Raw genomic sequence first — 5,216 nt, forward strand, 5'->3', positions numbered from 1 at the left:
ACACAGGAGAAGCTTTAGGGGAAAACTAATAACTACTAACTATAAAAGAACGTAATAAAATTATAAATGTCTCCACTGTTTAAGAATTGTGATTATTTTCATCTGTCTGACTTTATTTTTAAATTTAAATAATTATCAAGATTGCTTAATAATATGTTACCGATGTAATTTATTACGTCAGTAATTTTATAACCTTAACTCCTAATTACATGTAGAATTTGCAATAGAAAATCTGATGAGAGGTACTTTAATTGTTAGAGCATCTTAGTTAAAATACCCGAGATGCGACTTATGTTACGAATCTCAATGAAAGTTTTGTTGAAATTTTCATATAAGTAGAACTCACTCGAACTATAAATGTGCGGTAGATTAAAAACATTAAATTAAATCAAGACTTTAGTTTAACTTTAGTTAGGAAAATACTGTTAAAATATAATCACAAAATTTGTGTTGTCACCATATTAAAAATTATCTGTAAAAATTAAAAAAAAATCGTACTTAAGTCAGTCTCCTGTCCAAAATCTACATCACAAGTATCCATTATCCAAACAGACCAATCCACTTAAACTCTCGCATTTTAAAAGTAAATATAGTAGATAATTCGATCGCCATACCATCTTAACTTTTTTATTTAAAATAATTCAGACACGAGATCAATCCTAGAACGTTAAAAATACAATCACACCTTTTCACCTTTTTACCAAACTCAGCGAAAATGATTTAAAAAGGAGCAGAAGTATGACGGTCAGTTTCTTTAACTGAAATTTTTTTTTTTGGAGTCTTCATATGAATTCAATAAAAAATCTTGCTATGGTGCAGGGATAACTCCGTACAGAACTAGATTGTTCACAAACAAAAAGGTTGTATAGTTTATATTTGTCTTTTTTTAAATACACAGACAGTACACACAACTACAAATTACTAACTAAACAAAGGGAGCGAAAACAAACAAAAATATTTAATGGATTCCATCAATCAATACTCGCTTGATGCAACAGACGCAAAAATATATTTTGACACTGTTAGCAAAAAAAAGTGTATGAACTTCAAATTTTCAGTGACTTAAATGAAATGTATATAACATTTTTTAACTTCATTAGTTAATACTAATAATATAGTAGTAGTAAATATAGTTTCATAAATAAAACGCGTATCGAAATTTAGAAAGCAAGTTTATTATTTATTATATAAGTATATATATAATAAGTAGGTATATTTATTATCAAATTGGTATAGGGATAGAAACTAATGTAACCTATTGAGAATGTGATATTTTTTCTTCTTCATTCTATTCGAGAAAAAGTAAAGCTAAAAACTTAATAAAATTATAACAAGGTTGTTGTTAGGAGTCAACATCATCACCTACTCCTAACATATCTGAGAAATCTAATATTGTCTATATGACTGTCGAAGCTGATAAAACGTAGAGAAAAAAGGCCAAGAGCTATCCATTGAAGAACAGAAATCGCACACTAGTAATGTCATATGACGTTTGGCGAGTGTCAATCGTAGTTGTTACGCACACTAGGACAGTAAAATTAGCACGTTTGTTAAGGTTATTTTGTAGTAGTAGTAGTTGTATCTAGAATAATAAATAATCGAAGTAAAAAGTATTCTACATAAACAGTTTAGTGATAAAACTATTTTGTGTCAATATATAGTTCCAAGCTCTAGCACAGTAATCGTATGAATCCGAGAACTAGTAATCTCTGCAGCAAAACGTAATACCGACGAGTCTGATCAATTTGAAGACTACATCCGAAGGAAGTACCAATTAATCCTATCCTCGACTCTAGTTATAGGTATGTATAAAAACTATAGAGAACATGAATATTATTTATCAAATTAACAAAATGTATAATAATAATTTATTAGAACCCTGGCATTACAGACCTTTTCAATAATTAGTGGTCGCTCATTGGTCAAAATTCGACCGTAATTCGTTGTTAATAAAAATTGAATTACGTTGATTCGTTAGATACTAAATAAAAGGCTCAACTGGATAATACTTGATATTATTGCAATAAAAACAAAGAAATGTCATAAAATGCGTTAAGTTTGACATGATGATTGTTGTCATTGGTAGCAAGTACGTAAACTATGAATGTTTCATTTCATTTTATATGTATTTTTAACAGATATCATTTTTAGATTAAAAAGTGATACAAAGTTTTAAACATATATGCACATGGACATGCAGATGGAATGAACAGTATTTCTAGAAATTTACCATGGTGTTAGACAGCGGTTTAAAATATGCGCCAATGTGAGTGAATGAATAAATGAAAAAATACTATTTTTTTTTAATAAAGTAATAATTTGGTAAAGCGAACGAACTGAACTCCTGCTAAACGATTGGACCAATTTCGATGATTTTTTTTTATGTGTTTTTGGGTGAGTTGGTTTAGATTGTACCCAGTAAGTGGCACTACGATCAAAAGTAAACCTGAAGTCAGACAGAAACATCCAGTCTAAAACGGATTTTAAAAATGTTATGGAGGTAAGTAGGTAGAATTTCGGTGAAAATCAAAAAATGAACAAAAAAATACTAAAAAACAAAATTGATGGTTAGGGATTTTTTTTGGCCAACTTGTATTCTCCAAATGGGTCCCCAAACACGCTCACTTGATTTCTCGGACCCTCCACCAAACATCCTGTATTTTCACAAAATATTGTAAAAGAAGATAATACTTGTTGTTGTAGATGAAATTGTTATGATAAATTATTAAAATTTCGATATCGGTGCCAATGTCTATGGGCAGTGGTGACCACTCACCATCAGGTGGCCCATCTGCAAGTCCGCCTAAAGAATCTATAAAACAGAAACAACCAATTCTAAAGTAGTTTTGTTAGGTATATGAAAATTAATCTGACGTAAGAAATATTGTACAGCAAATTATTCATTAAAATATCTACAAACTTGTTAAGACTTCTTGGATAAGTAAACTTTTAAGAACTGTGAAGTAGTTCTGCAGACGTTCCGACTTGTAAAGCTTAGAAAATTAAGGAATCTAGTGCATTTCAGACAATTCAGTCATTTGCTCTATAAAAATTGTCTTTCAGTCAGAGTTCACAACATATTAAATGATTTCAACAATCTGTAGTCAACGCTATCATTTGTGTGTAATACGATACTTCCACCAAACAATTATACGATACTTTTACGACTTAAAAAAAGTAACAGCTTGTGTTTTGTTACTATTAGTATTATTGCTATGTCCTCTGCTGATTATAGGTCTTCTCTTCTCCTATTAAGGAAAATGTTTGGAGCTTCCTCCACACCAATCCACCAATGCGGGCTGATAAATAAAAATCGGGCAATTTTTCATCAGTCAAATGCAGATATCGTCATGATGTCCTTATTCAAGCATCGGTTAAGGTTGACCAGTCCACTAACCATCGGCTCAATTTCCCAAAATTCTTCCTAAATTGTTGATATCAAATGAACTGCAGAGGTTAGTTTAAATTTAAAGTGTAATTTTTCGAAAGCTAAACCTCTACGATCATCAAAATTCTTCACCTTTTCCGGCTATAATCGTTAATTCTTTAGATAGTCAAACTTTTAAAGACGTGCCTCGAATCTACTTCATTGGTTCGTGATCGATCCACAGATCGAGTTAATTGAGATAATAAAGATAAAGTTTAAGACTTAACAGTAGAAATTTGCAACCTTAGACGCTATAAATAAACCTTAATCGCATTTTTAATTAATACTGTTTTTTTTTTATCCGAAAATGGTCTTTTCTGAAACAATCTGCCGATAGCGTCGCTTCCATCGTCCGTGTAATAGACACAGGTACACAGGTACAGGCCTGTAGTTACACTGTATAACTCACCCTTCAAACCGGAACACAACAATACTGAATACTGCTGTTTGGCGGTAGAATGTCTGTTATATTATATATTGTTTAATAATTCGTTTGTATATTACCCATTTCCTGCTAAACGTTGAATGTGTTAAAGGTATCTCGGGTTGGTTTAGATTGAACGGTTGAATAAAAGTCAACAGGCTTTATTTTATTGACACGCGTTAAATAATCAATCTACACTAAGAATAAATGATGAAAAGCTAAATTTTAGAAACCATCGTGATACACAATCATAAGAGCAAATACCGTATAGCTTACCCACAATCTATGTCAATTCGAAATCAAATTATGTGACGATTACGTTGGATTATAACAATCAAATAGATTGATACGGCAAATTAATAGCTACATACTCTCGCGTCTAAGTGTGAGTGAGATTATAACAGGTACAGAATATTATATAGTATTCGATTACCTAGAGCTTGCTGATGCATCTGTAGCGACAACAAGTAGAATATACTATAACTACATAAGCAGATAATGACACATTCTCAGTATACATATATGTGTGTACAAGTCTTGCAAACAGTTATTTATTGTTTCCAATATTTATTTGCTAAGGGATAAATAGAATAATCAACATATTTAACTTTAAAATATATAAAACACGATTGCCCCGAATTAATTAAATTATAGCCAGTTTCAGTAAGGGTGATGTAATTTTTTTAAAGATACATCCAAATCTGTTAGGTATTTTAAATAAGGGGGATTAAAGAAACTTACAGACATACATGAAAACATTACTCCTTAACTTATTTTTTGGGCAGTCGTGTGAAAATATATCCAAAATAGTTTTAAATTTAACATAATATAAGATATAAAACATACAAGATAATTACGAATAAATGATTTTCTTAAACCTTATCTAAAGTAATATTATAAAGTGGATCCTAAGATTAATTTTTTTGTCTTTATATTATACAGAATATAAACGGAGCAGTACTCTTTAACCCGGGCAAATTCACACACGGCGGCAGGTTTAGTTAATATAAACCCATACAAATGCAACTGTAATAAATTAAAGTATAACGATAAATGAATAAAATATATAATACCGTTGCTAAGATTAGGGAACTTGAGGTTTAAGATGTTGTGCTAAGAGGCAAGACCGCTTTAGTAAGTCCAACGGACAGCAAAGCGGCTACTAAGTTCATGCTATGAGCGCAGTGTGATCGTGTGCCCTGACAGATTGTGGGTCGCAACGCTCTAACCTAGCAACTAACATTGGCAGAGATCTCTCGTTGCTTGCGTAATTTTTAACATAATTGGGATGCATCTGAATGTCTCCACTTTACGAAACAAAAAAAGCGCTTACGTGTTCAAATGATGGATGCGCTTAACGAAAAT

Source organism: Vanessa tameamea, chromosome 24, assembly GCF_037043105.1.
Source record: "Vanessa tameamea isolate UH-Manoa-2023 chromosome 24, ilVanTame1 primary haplotype, whole genome shotgun sequence".
In the NCBI taxonomy this organism is placed as follows: Eukaryota; Metazoa; Arthropoda; class Insecta; order Lepidoptera; family Nymphalidae; genus Vanessa; species Vanessa tameamea.